This window comes from Nuphar pumila, chromosome 3, assembly GCF_984573655.1.
Source record: "Nuphar pumila chromosome 3, dmNupPumi1.hap1.1, whole genome shotgun sequence".
In the NCBI taxonomy this organism is placed as follows: Eukaryota; Viridiplantae; Streptophyta; class Magnoliopsida; order Nymphaeales; family Nymphaeaceae; genus Nuphar; species Nuphar pumila.
The window spans coordinates 56,492,070-56,509,119 of NC_143251.1; positions in this window are offsets into that span (position 1 = coordinate 56,492,070).

Below are 17,050 nucleotides of genomic sequence, written 5' to 3' on the forward strand. Positions count from 1 at the left end.
GTGTTGTTCCCTCCTTGGAACTTCTTCTTTTGAAAGGGTTGTCGTGAACCCTGGCCACTTGGGAACGTCCTTTTACGATTCCCACCATTCACTATGGGCTTCTTTGCTATGATCACTTTAGATCGCGCCCAATCCTCTTGGATTTTTGAAGCCGCTGCTACCGCAGCCTGAAAGGTCGAAGGCATGCTTGTTATCACTCGAGATCGCAGCCCTTCGCGCAGACCATTCACATATTTGTCGGCCCTTTCTTGGTCTGTTTCGAATAATCGAGAGCAGTAGCGCTCTAGATTCTGAAATTTGGTGGTATAGTCCATTAGACTCATACCGCCCTATTCCAACTCCAGAAACTCCATCTTTTTCTTGTTTCTGGAATGCAACGGGAAGTAGTTATCCATAAAAGTCCTCCGAAAGTCAGTCCAAGGAATGACTTCGACTTGTGAGAACTGGATAAGTTTAGTGGTATCCCACCACTTTCGTGCATTATCTTTTAATCGATACGTGCCAAAGTTGGTCTTTTTCTCTTCTGGTACTCCCAGTACTGAGAAGGCACGTTCTGTCTCTTCGATCCAACTCTCCGCGAGCTCAGGATCGGCTCTGCCAATGAAAACTGGCGGGTCAAGCTTGAGGAACTTCTCATAAGTCACTCCTCCCATGTGCTCGTTTCGTGGTGTGACTGGTTCTGGCCTCGTTTCACGGATGGCGGTAACCAGGTTGTTGAGTGTCTCCAACAGGAATCCTTGCGTATGGGACTCCTCGCTTGGTATGGTTCTCCTCGTCGTAGGAGCCATTTATCTATGCACACACAAGCACTTGTTTTTAGTTTCTCGATGTATATGAGGAAGTAAAAGCTTTATTTACTTAATATACATCACATTTACACAAGCATCACCTTAAACAAAACGTCATGCCGCACTGGCAGACTTTAGGCGTTGAGAAACTATATACATGAGTCTACTGACTCCAAAACATCACCAGTCTCTTTAAGACTTGGATTTCTTTGATGAAGACGAACTCCAAAAGGTCCATCTATTGCCACATGGCCTTGGTGCAGGCACTACTAGCTTTGGCTTGGGCGGCACTTCCGCACTAGCAAGCGAATACTGGAGATATATGAGAGACTCCAGTCCACTTTCCCAGTCAGCAAGATCAAGACTCTGGGAGTCTGGAATAATGATTGGCGAACAGAAAGAATCCCCTCTTTTGTTCCTGCCATTTAAGCTCGGCATATGTGATGCCGGATGGTAGCTTGGCGAGTGATAGACCTCCGCAGGGAAGTTCAAATCAAAATCCCTCAGCCTTGGTAATTCATCAAAAGATGTTGGGGTATGGTTGCTCCCAACACTAGAGTGATGCGGTCCACTGACACGCGAAGTCTCATCCCTGAGACCCTTTGAAGCCCACCGACCCATATCGGCGGTATATTTCCTTTGGCATTCGTTGGCGGAATACCCATCTTCGCCACAATATTGGCAGTCTTGGACTTCATACGGGCATATCCACTCATCGTGCATGACCTTGCAGCGATAGCAGTATCCACGCGAGTCATGAGTTGCCATCTATACAAAGATACACCCAGATCAGAACCAAAGTATAAAAACATATACTTACAGTGCGATATCGGGACCATGACGGATCTTGAACCAGGTTTCTCAGACTCATGCTTTGATACCAATTCTGTAACGCCCCGGATTTCCAAAACAAAGCTAAGTTAAAATTTTCATGAATTTCTCTTTTTTTTTTCTTTGCAGCGGAACTTAGAAAAGCTTTTAGCAGCGGAATCAGACGATAATGAGTCGTCAGTTTTAGAAAACTCCGAGCACGTTGCAGGTATGTGGCCAAGCAACTCATTGACCACCAAAGTGTTCCATTTTATCGAAAACATATGTTTATTACAACACTACTGCTTAGGAAAGCAGTGTAGGTTCAATAAAAAGGAAGCAGTACAACTTTGTCTAGAGAAACCCTGGAACTCGATGCCGCCTTGCTCCGCATATCGCCACGCAGGTCCAACACCTGAAATCCCCATAAAACGGGGTCAGAACCACTGATGGTCTGGTAAGCATGCAATCATGTAACCATTCAACTCAAGTACGATAATGACCACTCAGGGTCGCAATGCGCAATAACGACGCTCAAGCCTCCAAGACTTAGCGTATATCGCAGGAGCCTCCTCAGGGCTATGAGTTGAACATCCGCTCGAGTCTTCATGACTTAGAGCAAGCCTTTTCAGGGCTGTGATTTGAATAGCCGCATAAGTCTCCACGACTTAGCCATGACCTCTTTCGGGTCTCAAAGTGATGTCTAGCTCAAGTCTTCATACTTGGCACATCCGTATCCCACGCATCTAAGGACAACTCCTTGAGTTTCGCTTAGTCGTGCGGATACAACACGGGTCTTCGCCCAGTCGGTCCAGTAGTATACCGAACATGACACCTTCACAAAGGTTATGCAGGACTGACTCAACACGTCATCCACTCATACATTCAAAGCATCGCTGTACCTAGAACTAATGCATTGTTTGATAATTAACCGCTCCCGCCTTTGGTACGCAGGTAGAGCTATTGTCCGGGCATCAACGCGACGTTCTGGGGGTTGATTATTCTATGTATTTTAGATACCCCAAAGGCCTGTTGACCCTATCCATAGTAGGGCAGTGTGTTTCAACTGGGAGAATCCTACTAGGCCCATATTCGGATGCATCCTCTACTTGCAGTAGTTGGGTTCAATCCTTAGATCTTAAGGATAACCACGACCCCAAAACCCATGAGTGACTGAAGCCATCGTGGACTCTATCAGGTCCAAAGTAAAATACATGTCACTCAAGGTTGTACCATCACTGTCATTCCACAGTGAGCATAATTCCTGAAGGGGTCTGCCAGTCTTACAATTACTTGGACAGAATCTGCATGCCATTTAGGCAGCCCGTGCTTTTAGCACTACGGGAGTATGTACCCGACTCCATTCAGTCTGCCCCAACACAGTCATTACTGAGGGGGTACCCCTAACACGATTTTCAACCGCGGGGTATGTGAGACCTTAAGTCTTATTCATATGCATGCAGAACACCGCTCTTGGCACTTTGGCCACCACGAGCATCACACCTCTTTGGGTAGAAACAACACACTCTGGCTCATCAGCCCTTACGAGTCTGGTTGTGTAACCGTTCTCAATGAGCATGCATATGACTCGATCTAAATAGATCGGCTACTCGGCGTATTTTTACGCAACGAGTCCAAACCTAGTCAAGGCACAACCTCTACTCTGGCTCGACGGCCCTTACGAGCAAGGTGCCCTTGCAGGCACAGAGATACGAGCCATTCTGGCATTGTTCCATCAACGGACATCATTATGTCGTTCAACTGGTTCCGGCAGTTCTTCTGCCAACCATTTCGTCAGCACCTCCCCTGCTCTACCGGCAGTGGTGCGACGAACCCTTCTACGTCGTAGAGGGCAAACCATGAACTGGGTAGCACTGTGCTATATGTCAGAGTATCCTGCTACGTTCTTTCTGATCTATTCTTAACTTCTTCAGAAATTTCAGCAGCACTCCCTCTCTTTTATGGAGAAAGCGTGTGTTTCTTTTATCCATTTCAGCGGCATCTCCCCTCTTTGGTAGGAAATCGCCACGCTTAATTCGGGACATGGATGCGCACTGTTGTGCGTACTTTGCATCCATCAAGGTTGCAGGAACCCTTGGCCATAGCCAGGCCATACGTAATTGACTTAGTCTTTACGTAAAGAGCATTTTGCCAAAAAGCGAAGCCTTTCCAATAGGGGCTTCATTCGTCAAGCAGAGTTTTGAACGAGGAGCGATCAAGGAATCGCATTGGCGATTTGGAGTTGAACTCCATTTGAACGCTCATTTATGCGCCATATATGTAGTATAAGCAGAAGCCTGTGCTTTATACAGCGGCGGCGTAAAGAAATGCATATACTATTGTTCAGGGTGTGTAACTGAACGAAATATTCTACATATATAACAAAGCAGAAGCCTTGGCATCGTTCGACGCGATGGCGTAAGTAAATACATTGCAGAAAGCAGGAGCCTTGGCATCGTTCGACGCGACGGCGTAAGTAAATGCATAATCGGAAGTGCAGTAATCGGAAGTGCAGAAAGCAGGGAGCCTTGGCATCATACGACGCGACGGCAAATTTAAATTACATAGCCTGTGCGATATAAGACGCGTCGGCAGAATCAGCAGATATACACCTAGATCCGCATCCAACGATAGTTACGAGGCGAGCGGGTGAACACCGAAGTGTCCTAAAGGGCTCAACCAAGAACTAAAGCGAGATACCATTTTGAAGAACGCATATACTGCGTGTTTGAACATAGATATATCCGACGATAGTTACGAGACGAGCGGGTGAACACCGAAGTGTCCAAAAAGGGCTCAATCAAGAACTAAAGCAAGATACTACTTCAGAAAGTATATTCTATATACAAACAGTCAAATACTTGAGAGAGATGGATCAACGAAGCGAACTTACTTCAAATCGTGGAAGAAACGGCTCCGGGTTGCTTTTTTGGCTTCAAGCCTTCCTTCGAGAGGTCAGACTAAGTCAGATGAATCTGACTTAGTTGAGAAAGAGGTAGAGCAGGTCAAGCTACTCAACCTAAGTGGTTTGAACCAAACAGGGTTCGATCCAAGTCAACTGGGTTCAGCAGGTTCGAACTCAGCTCAAGTAGGCTAGGTCTGGGTTCAGAAATCCAAACCGGAATCTGGACCAAAAAGGACTTTGACTTTGACTTTAAACCCAACTAGGTTCAAGTCAAGTCATCTGGGTTTGGACCAGGTCAAGTGGGTTCAGACCCAGGTCAGGCAGGCTCAGGTTAAGTCAGGCAGGCTCAGACCAGGTCAGGTGGGCTCAGGTGGGCTAGGCTAGGTAGGGGAGGTTTAGGAGAGAGAGAGAGAGAGGGGGGGTCGATTTTTATGAGAAGAGAGAGAGTGGGGAGGGCTATTTATAGCCCAAGCCCACCTCCTCTTGGGAATTTTTATCCTCCCTCTACCCCCTTGGCTTCTTTTTAATTCCAAGAGGTTCCTTGGTGTGGGGCCCACTTGGATATTCCATGGGATATTTTTGTGGGTCCCACCAGATATTTTCTGAGGAATATTTCTGTGGGTCCCACCAATATTTCCGTGGGTCCCTCAAGAATTTCGGGTTTTCGGCGATTTTTTCCGAAAAATTCTGAGTACGCCATTCCCTTCGTATTGACGTAACTAAGAAAGTTGGCTCGCAGGAATCCTTTGATTTCATTCAGGTAGGAAGTTATGGCTTCCAGAGTGTTTGAGCATATATTCGCGATTCGACGAATATCCTAAGTATAACTGGCTCGCAGGAATTGATTCGTTTTGCATTCTGAGAAGAAATGCTATTTTTATCGGTAAATGCCTCATGAATTTTATTCAGATATTTTCTGAAAAATTGCGGGTCTTACAATCATCATCCATCACATATTAAAATTATAAAAATAAGCTATATGCAATGCAACCTAAGCTAAGCAGGAAATGTAAATTCTTATTCCAAAGTTTAATTACAAATTACATCACTATTGAAATTTAAATACATGGAAAATAAAGTCTTCAAAGTACCTGCAAAACTAGAAAAGTTGGTTAATGAAAATATGTTGGCTTTTCTAGATTTATCCAACAATATCAGGAAATTGTGGGATTTTGCTAGATATAAGCCTTTTTGCCATGATTCCCTTAAATCAAAATGATAAAGTATGAAATAAAATTGAATAAATAAGGAAGATAAAATATGAAATTTCGAAATTGGGGTCCAAATGACCAAAATACCCCTAATAACAAGACTATGGCTTTGAAATTAGAGTTTTTAGAAAGATATTTGATAAAATGCAAGTTTTGAAATTCAAATGCAAATAAATTAAACTAAATATGATATGACATGATTAAAATATGAAAATTAGGGTTAGAGATTTCGAAATTTAGGTCAAATGACCAAATTGCCCCCGATAGCAAGACTATGGCCTTGAAATCAGGGTTTTTAGAAATAAATTTTGGTAAAAACTTAGGTTTTATGCACTAAATGAAATCAAATGAGCATCAAATTAAACCTAAAGCATCCTAACATGATTATGAACATGATTAAACCCTAAAAATATATGCTTATGCACGAAAATCCAATAATATCACAAAAACTGTGATTTTAGCAGTGTTTTTGGATCTTTCAGGAACCCGGTTTTGCAATTTGCTCAATTCAGCCATCAAATGGATTCCAAAATCCATACAAATTGGTACCTGCACTTGTTATAACCCTAATATCGAATTGGAATTATAAAAATAATTTTTTGACATTAAATTAATCCGAAAATTGCATTAAACCCTAAAAATATGCTATTTTTTACCTAATTCACCAACCAGTCTCAGTCCAAGACCTGAACCAGGAGTCAAATCTCCATGGAAATTTATGAAATTTTACAGAGACTAACTAGAAAGAAAAAAAGAGATTTCCCAATTTACAGATCGGAAAAATAATCTTCGGTTAGGGAGAAACCCTTCCGGCAATCTGAGCTAAAATATATTACTTTTAACAGGGATTAAAACAGCTGTTTCAGATTGAAAATACAGACATAAATAGAAATCCTAAACAAAAATCTCTGAAATTTTAGTGGTGAACAGTAGACAGAAAAATAACAATACTCACTTTTTACAGATCATGAATCGGATCTGTGGTTTGGGATTTATGACTAACACAAGTCTGATTAGGGTTTTGGTAAACCCTAACGAGTTTTAAATTTAAAAACAGATTCTCTGAAAGGGGAAAAATAATAAACAGTGATAAAAAAATCCTAAAATTTCACAGATAACAGATCTACTCAATGTGAATCCATATCACTTTACATATCTAAAATCGGATATAAGATGAGAGAAATATCATAACAGCAAGTTACCTTCTTGATTTTAACCACGATTTTAAAGCTTTAAAAATACGATTTGATGTCTGATTTTTTTGACAGGGTTCCCGAGATCCAAAACCTCTGATTTTTCTACAGTAACTCAATAACTCATGCATTCATCACATATAAAAAAATCAAAAATAAACAATGAGTGCTTCAATCCGAAATAACATCATCTTTATTGTTCTAAACCTAGAACACACAGAAATTTAAGAAACTTGAAAAATCATGCATTAACTAATGTAAATAAATAAAATAAACCATAAAACAGTAAATAAAACCTATTTCTATGCTATAGAACGTAAAACAAACATAAATAAACCATGAAAATAAAATAAAAATAGGGAATCAATGGCTGGAATTTGATATCACCTTTAAAACATAGATTTAACCCATTAAAAAGGGTAAATCATATATTTTATTGGTTAATAATGCAAAGAATCATATTAAAATCAATTCTAATGGATTAAAATCCCTGTAAATCATCCAAAACAGGGTTAGATCACCTTCTTGGATTGTTCTTGCTGGTTCTTGATGGCTCTTGAGGTTGAATCCATGATTGATCTTCCATAAGGAGGGGTGTCCAAGCCTAAATCTAGGTTTAAAGCATTAAAAAGCATTAAATAAAATAAGAAAAGTGAAGAAGTTCATACCTTGGAGTTGCAGCAATGGAGGAAGGGCTGGAGAGGAGAGAGAAGCTCCAAGAATCCAATAAGAGAGAGATGGGCAAATCGACCCCCCTTATGCCTCTATTTATAATAAAAAAAATTATGTTTAAAAATTGACAATTTTGAAAATTTTGGACTCTAAAGGGGGGGGGCGATTTTGTGGTGGAGTTACCTAACTACCCCTAGTCTAAATTATCCTAAATAGTTCCTAATTAACCCCTAGCTAAACTTAAGAATCCCCCAAATGTGGTGCCACTTGGCATTCTCTCACATTGGGTTTTTAAAACACTTTTAAAAACCTTTAAAAACACTAGTTTTAAAAACTAACTTTCAAAAATGAGTTTTTCAAAATGGTTTTGACTCTTCTAAACCTCTAACACTAACCAAGACATCAACTAACCCTAGTCTAGCCCTGACTTACTCGAATATGGTGCCACCCCGAGTGGGCCCTACTTGAGTTTTTCAAAAAGCGATTTTAAAACTTGAAATTGAAGGAGTTTTCAAAATATTTTCAAAAGTAAACTTAAAATTAGGATTTTTGAAATGGCATAAGGTCCTAACTGAGTTAGAATTCCTCTGGATATGGTGCCAACTGAGTGGGCTCACATCGAATTTTGAACATTTTTGAAATAAACACTGAAAATGGCTTTGAGAAAGGGTTAAAATCAGTATTTGAAATTCAAGATCTTTGAAAATAGGGTCTCAAGCGAACTAGAACTCCGGGTTAGAGTCCTGAACTCTTAGGACTCTGAGATTTTAGATTTTAAAAGCCAAATGAAAGAATTTTCAAAAGATTTTATCAAGAAATGATGAAATAAGTCAGAAAACACAGTCAGGGTTAGACTCCTAACTCGACCGAACTCTAAAATAGAGTCCTGAATCAACTGGACTCTGTAAAATGACCTAAATTTTGAAAATAATCGAAAAAGACTGAAAATGGAAGTAGAACAGACTTAAAAACAGACTCCTAACCGGATTAGGACTCTGAGACAGAGTCCTGATCGTACTGAAACTTTCAAAAATTTGAGAAATTTGATGAATAGAGGAATTCAGAAGCGACACCACCTCAATGGGTCTCATCTGTGAATTGAAATCGATCAAAATTTGAATTTGAAATGAATCCAGATTGTTTCCTTGAGAAAATATTTCGAAATATAAAGTCCTGGGGTTGGAAAATGACAGAGTATTGAATAAAAACCCAGGTTTTGAAATTGATTTTTAAATAAAGCTTTAAAATTCAGATCTGGATTGAATGTTTTGAAATAGGAGTGCTGGATCTCAAAAATGAGATGCAATGTCATACAATGCTATGCAGAATGCGTGCAATGACATGCAATGATCTGTGATGACTTATGAAATGGACAAACACTGGATGAAGGTAAAAATTTGGTGTGTTTACAGCTAGATAAAGATCTAGCCGATTTCCACAAGTTGGGTGAAAAATCTAAAAAAAACGAGATGCAAACACATCAACCAATCAAGCAAACCTAATCTAACGTGCTGGTCTATGCACGAGATCTATGCTAAGGTTGAAAACAAAAAGAAAAAAATGAGAAACACTCAGAAAAATAAGAAAATGAAATCAACACACAATTCGGTTTTAGCTAGAAGAGAAGGAAGAAGAAGACCTACCTCTTGGGTGATCTGACGACCGGAGGGATGAAGAAGAGCGGATCGTGGCTTGATCTTGACGTCCCAAACAGTTCGAGAATGCTGGAACTTCACCAAAAACAGCACTTTTGCAGCTGCTACACGTTGGAGATCCACCGAAGATGGAGTATGCGCCGATTCTCGATCGAAGGGTGTAGAAAACTGGATGGAGGTAGGGCCGACTCACCTTGTTGGTGTGTTTCGCAGTCCCACACAAGGTTAATGGTCTCCACCTCTGCTACACCTGCAAAAACACAAAAAAATGGTGAAACAAATAGCAAGGAGAAGAAAGAAATGTAAAGAAATCACAAAGGAGATCAAAAGATGCTTGGAAACCAAGCATAAACCGTTCTTCAATGGCCAAAACGTGGAAGAATGGAGGGGAAAGAGGTGCTGGAGCTAGAGGCACTGCAGGGGGCGTCAATTCCAAGTCAAAGACGTCTAGGGCTTCTCTAAAAATTGTATTTATACTTTTGACATTTTTCAGAAAGAAGGTTAAAAAATAATATTTTGCTAGGCGCCACTTTAGAGACATTGCACATGACTAGAGGAAGACTATACGTAAACTATTAGAATAAAAGGTCTAGTGACTCGAGCAATTAAGTCTGAGGGATACTTTGTATCTAGTGCCCTAAGGTCGGTCGGCCTAGGAGTCACTGACCCAAAGCTCGCTACACGGGTCATGAAAACTAACTATTCGAATTAGTGATCATGTGAGAAAAATGTTCAAGAGTGAAAATTTGAAAAAAAAAAAGTGAAAAATGAAAGAAAAATAATGTGCTGAATGAGAAAAGTTTCATTGCTTAGGCATATATGTGTAGTACTGTGCAGAAAATATACAAGTGAGAATAAATGAGTAAAACATGAGAATACTTGACTTTCTGAGAAAAATCCTAAAATAGTTGCAATATCAGAAAAGTGAAGGAAAAAGAACTTGTACTATGGTGGCATGAGATTTTTAAACTTGTTTTAAGAATGTCAATTACATGAAATATTTGCGCCAACTGCATTCTTAAGAGCCTAATATTTTTGAAAAATCATCCTCGCATTTCATTGATGTTTGTGAGTAGCATCTCTGCAAACCCTCACGAGACCTTACTCGTCCACTGGTGTAAACCAGGGGTTTAAAGGGCTTGTTGCATACGCTAAATGCAACCGTGATTCCTACGAAAGTGAGTTAGTGTTGTTGCATTCATAATTAGCATTTCTTGTCTCTGTTGCATAGCATAATTAGGGTTTGTTAAGGGACTGACAAACATTCAAGCATGGGGGTATTTGATGATGCATGAAATGCATATCATGTTAACTAGTTTTTCATGCATTTTGTAACAAGTATAATGTTTTAAACCCATGTTTAGATGTATTTTGATAGTAAGGGGTTATGGTTCGAATTTCAGAAAAATCGGAGTTAAAATGAGAGAGTTATGGCTATTTCAGTGTTTGGGCACAGATTTCGAGGTGGATCGGATCCATATCCGACCCAATTAGGTTATTTGGACTTTGGATCAACCCTTAGAAAGCCTAAAACCCAACCCACACACCTATCCATATCCATTTCAAAAAGTTTTGCAGAAAACCAGATTCAGGTTTTGCCCTTAACCTGGATGGGACGGGAAATACCTCGTATGGAACGAAGCTCAGGCTTAACCCTTAACCTGACCGGGTTGAAAATGGAATACCTCATCAAAGGAGGCTCAGGTTTGTACCCTTGTCCTGATTGGGTGATGAAATACCTCATCAAAGGAGGCTCAGGTTTGTACCCTTGACCTGATTGGGTGATGAAATACCTCATCAAAGAAGGCTCAGGTTTGTACCCTTGACCTGATTGGGTGGAAAATGGAATACCTCATCAAAGGAGGCTCATGTTTATACCCTTAACCTGATCGGGCAGAAAATGGAATACTTCATCAAAGGAGGCTCAGGTTTATACCCTTAACCTGATTGGACAGAAAATGGAATACCTCATCAAAGAAGGCCCAGGTTTATACCCTTAACCTGATTGGGCAGAAAATGGAATACCTCATCAAAGGAGGCCCAGGTTTATACCCTTAACCTGATTGGGCAGAAAATGGACGGAATCCTCGAAAGAAGAGACCGTGATGAAACCTCCGGATTTCTGCACAATGAATCTGATAGGGGTTTTGCAAAAGGAAGGAAATTGGGGTCCCTAAAGTTTGAAAACGGATTGATTTTGGGCGCCTCATTGCTGAGACTAATTAACTTTTGAAATTGCCTTTTGCTGAAATTGGTGGCTTAACCTCAAGCCAAAATTGGACTGTCTATGGTGGGACAGTGGGGACATAGGGAAGTGTGTGAATCTGAGAGCCCGTGCGCTCAGATTATACCAAAGAAGGGAAGGAATCTTGAAAACTCCCGTAATCAAGTCCTAAAAGGGATAACAACTGATGTCAGGATGCACCAAAGATGAACCTCAAGTTCTCGTTTCATGCTAGGATAGCTAGAAAATATTGTCAAAATGTTGAAAATTGTTGTTGATTCAAAATAATTGAAAATGATGCACATTGTTTTGAAAGTATTCCCTCTTTTCTACCTGAAGTATTACCTCTGACTGAGCTTAACTTCGTAGAATCAAGATTTGAATTCAAATTGCTTGCGATTGACTTTCTTTCAAGGAAGCTATCAATTTCCTTGATATGGACGGAAAAGAAAGTATTATTGATATTGCGAGAGCTATTGGTGAAAGAATATTGATAAAAGAATTTCACAAAATTAAAGAAGATTCTTGATAGATTTGGAAGTCTGATATCCTGGGATTCTTTTCTCATGATGATCTTTTTGCACTCTCTTTTTAGCAGATTGGAGCTCTCTTGGATTTTTCGGGAATTACATCATCCTTAATTTTGGAGATGTACTGACTTTTCTCTCTTTTTTCTTGGGAAGGGTACGTCACAAACTCCTTCATCTCAGAGATGTTCCGATCCTTCTTTTCTCTCAGGGATTATCTTGATAGTTATTGGCTCATTGGTTGAGAATCTCTTGATGATAGCTGGAATCAAATATCTTTTAGGGTTTGTCGGTAGGCTCATCACACTCGCCTTTATCTCGACGGTGATCTGAACTTTCTCTGGAAGGATCCGTCACAAACTCCGTCATCTTGGAGATGATTCAAATCTTCTTTGGCCCCGAGGGTCGACTCGCTTAATTCGCCTTCATCTTGACGACAATTGAGAGATCTCTTTTGCAGATATTTAATTGCAGCTTAAATGATTGAGGAGATATGGAGATTGAGTGGATTTTTCTGTATCACCCAGGATAATTCGACTGCTTTATTTTTCAAGAAAGGTCTTTAACAATGTGTCATTGACTGCGATCAATATCAATCACTCATGGCTTTGCAACAACATTGAGTTTTCTTTACTGGCCATATCACAGATTTATTCTTCATCCTTTTGGTTGGCTAATAGAAAGATTTTGAACTTTGAATCCTTTTTCGCAAAAGCTTTGTCCTTTCGGAAGTAATACTGAGGGTATTCTGAGGTAATAATTTTTTGCAACAAAGATTTTTGAAATCAACAAATATTTAATGACAAATTGGCAAAATTTTCTTGAAATCCTTTTGTGAAAGCGAGCATTTGAAGCACAACGCAACACATCCATGACAGAAATTCTCTTCTCCTTTCCCCAAAGGAGAAGATTCAGAAATTAGAATTGGGAATTACTCCTCTCTTCCCTGAAGAGAAGGTGTTTGCAAAATGAACTTTCGAAGCGAAATTAAGCTTTCGTCAAGACTTCCTAACATTAGGCTTCTCTTATGGAAAGGGGGCCGAAATTGGTGAGGTTGGTAAATTGGTCATGAAGGAACGAGTTCATCACACTCTCCCTGAAAAGTGGGTCCTTCATGATGAAATGGCCTAGTATGAAATTATGGGGTCACAAGGAAAACAAGTCTCCGTCGAGTCTCTCCCTATAAAAAGGGTTCCTTGTGTGAAATCTGGAATTTTGTTTTGCAAACGGTTCACAAAGACACGAGTCCCTTCAAACTCTCCCTGAAAAGGGGCTAAGTGAACGAATTGGATAGCATGCGAAAAGAGCGAGCTCCCTCGAACTCTCCCTATAAAAAGGGTCTCTCGCAGGAGAAAATGATTGAAATTGGTATTGGATGACCAAAAGGGTCAAATTTTGGAAATTGGAATTTTGAAATTGGAAATTGGAAATTGGAAATTGGAAATTGGAAATTGGAAATTGGAAATTGGAAATTGGAAATTGGAAATAGGAAATTGATAATTGGAAATTGATTGACCCGAAGGTCGAAATTGTGAATTGGTTTACTGAGAATGACATGGGTTCTATAGGGATTCATCCTAAGAACGACATTGGTTCAATTGAGAATGACATCGGTTCACTGGAAACGACATGGGTTCTGATAGGTATTCAGCCTAAGAACGACATTGGTTCAATTGAGAACGACATTGGTTCCACAGGGGTTTGACCTACGAACTATCAATTCCATAGGAATTCAACTTAAGGATCATAGCTTAAGAAAGAATGATTCCAACTTGTGAGCTTTGAATGGACCAGGTGCTAAACTGGGTTTTTAAGGGAAGATTCGAATCGGAATTCAATTCTTCAAGGAAAACTAGATGAATTGGATTTTGAAAGACAATTTGAGTCGGAACTCGGATCTTCTAGACCAACTCGCAGGATAGTTTGAGTAGAAGTTCAAACTTTTAAAGGAAAACCAAGCGAATTGGATTTGAAAGAAAATTCGAGTCGGAACTCTGATTTTCTAGACCAATTCTGAATTGGATTTGGAAGAAGATTCAAATCGGAACTCGACTCTTCTAGACCAATTCTAGAATCTGGAGGAAAGAAAATTATACGAATTGGATTTGTAAGAAAATTCAAGTCAGAACTTGGATTTTCTAGACCAATTCTGAATTGGATTTGGAAGAAGATTCGAATCGGAACTCGAATATTCTAGACCAATTCAAGACATTTAAAGGAAAGAAAATTATACGAATTGGATTTGTAAGAAAATTCAAGTCGGAACTTGGATTTTCTAGACCAATTCTGAATTGGATTTGGAAGAAGATTCAAATCGGAACTCGAATCTTCTAGACCAATTCAAGACATTTAAAGGAAAGAAAAGTTGATAAGTATAAAGATGACATTTGGGACTAGTTCAACTAGTACGAGCATCAGATTTTGGAAGAGTACCAGTACGAGCACTGGATTTTGGAAGATTACCAGTACGAACACTGGGTTTTAAAAGGTTACCAGTACGAGCACTAGGTTTTAAAAGGTTACCAGTACGAGCACTGGGTTTTAAAAGGTTATCAGTACGAGCACTGGGTTTTAAAAGATTACCAGTATGAGCACTGGGTTTTAAAAGATTACCAGTACGAGCACTGGGTTTTAAAAGATTACCAGTACGAGCACTGGGTTTTAAAAGATTACCAGTACGAGCACTGGGTTTTAAAAGATTACCAGTACGAGCACTGGGTTTTAAAAGATTACCAGTACGAGCACTGGGTTTTAAAAGATTACCAGTACGAGCACTGGGTTTTGAAGGATTACCAGTACGAGCCCTGGGTTTTGAAGGGTCATCAATTGACGATGACTTGGATGACTTACCGGGGTCTCAGGATTAATCCCTTATCCTGAATGGGAAGTTCAATGCAAATTGATGTAGATGAATGCAGATGAATGCATGCAAATGCAAATGAATGTAAATGGTTGCACATGCGTGCAAAATGAGAGATTTATTTGATCCTGCCTGCATACAGAAAGTTTTGAAGCCAATTTTCAAAATAATGCCCCAGTATAACTGGGGAGTGAGAGTTTGGATGAAAGGATAAGTAGTTGATATTTGATGAGAATTCTCTGAGGATAATGAGGTAAAAACTGATGATGAGCTTCTTGGTTGATCAGAGAGGCACTTTGAAAAATGTTACCCCTTATAAGAAGACATTTAAACATTTGCAAATGAGGAATATGAAAGATGACGCCAGGCCATAAGAAAGATTGACAAATTTATTAATGCATAACAAATTGATAGAAGAACTGGGACTACATTGTCCCTTCAAAATGACAAAATGATGAAAGTGACATAGTCTCGACATTGTCAATTTTTAGAAAACTTGCTCAGGATGGTCGACTGGTATTTTTCTCATCTTCAATAAGGATATTCTTGTTGATGCAATCTTGAATGATATTCTTTAGGACGAAACAATTCTCAGTGTCATGTCCCACTGCCAGATGAAATTTGCAAAATTTTTCTTTGAATCTGCCCATGATTGTTGCGGGATCAGCTGCTTTAGGTAAACGGATCATATCTTTCGCGATCATGTATTCCAGAACACTCTCTAGTGTCTGGTCCAGAGGGGTGAACTTTCGATCCGTACTCCAATCCTTGCGCTTTGGCTTTTCTTGATCTTTTTCTTTGTGCTGAGGACTAGATTGAAGAGGCCTATCATTGTTGGAGAACTTTCCTTTTTGGCCCTTGGATCCCTCTGAATAGTGATCATGATTCTTCTTATTGCTTTTGCTATCATTGGCAGAAAGAGTGAAGTGAGCCTTCGGAGATTTTACTGTATCTTTCGCGAGCATGTATTCCAAAAAGCTTTCAAATATTTGATCCAAAGGGACCATCTTGCGGTCTTGATTTCGATCATCATGTTGTACCTCTTGCCGAGTGCTTGATTTCTGCTGAGACTTGGCAAAGACAGTCGACTGGTATTCTTCCTCACCCTTAACAACGAAATTCTTGTCGATATAATCTTGGACGATATTCTTAAAGACGAAACAATGTTCAATATTGTGCCCCGTTGTTTGGTGGAATTTGCAGAAGCGGTCTTTCCATTTCCCTAGGGCGACCAGAGGATTAGCAATTCTTGGAAGCTTAACCATTCCTTTGCTCAGCATGTATTCAAGGACCTCTTCGAGGGGCTGATCTAGAGGAGTGAATTTGCGATCGTAACCCCAACCGTCATGTTTTTTCTTCTCTTTCTGTTGACTCAATTTTTCACTCTGCTTTAAAGATTTCTCTTTCTGACTTGTATGATTGCCTTTGTTATTTTTGCAATCACTGCGATTGGCATCAGCGAAGAAGGTGAGTTTTATCTTCTTTTCTAAATCTTGATTATTCCTGACGGAGGTGATGCCATCATGGAAATCTCTGTTCCTGAAGACCTTCTTTCCCTTGTCATGAGCTTGCAAATCTTTAATCATCTTGGCCATTTCCTTCAGCTGTATTTGAACTGGATCATCCATTGCTTGATCTTTCAATTTATAGGTTGTCCCTTGTCTATGAGAGGATCTTTGAAGTGCTTGCCAGACTTCATACTCTTCATCAGTGCCAACTACTGATTCTGATTCATCAGATGTATCCTCGTGTTGGATATGTTTCTTGGATAGTTTTAAAACTTTCTTGGCTGACCGGCCTTTTGCCCTCTGCTTGACCTGGATCTTTTCTGTACTAGCTTCAGCTTGTTCTGTCAACATTTTGGTCATCATCTCTTTGAACATAGCATATATCTGAGGGTCAACATCATCCTCTGCTTGCTGACCCTGGCTTCTGACTGATCGGGGTGAGTCCATTTCCTCTTCTGAAGTGACTGAGTATGCAACGCCTTCAACTGATGAGGTTTTCTTTTCGGACCTTGTATGAACCATCGAGTATCATGAGTATTCTTTTAGATGTTGTTGATGCTCTCTACAAGGTAGAACTGATGGTTAGGCTTTTGAAGGAAATTTGGTTGGAGAAGAATATTTGTTGAGAATTTTGGTAGACAATTGAAATAATATCCCATTACTAGGGATTGAGTCGTCGCTGGAGTTTACGACAATT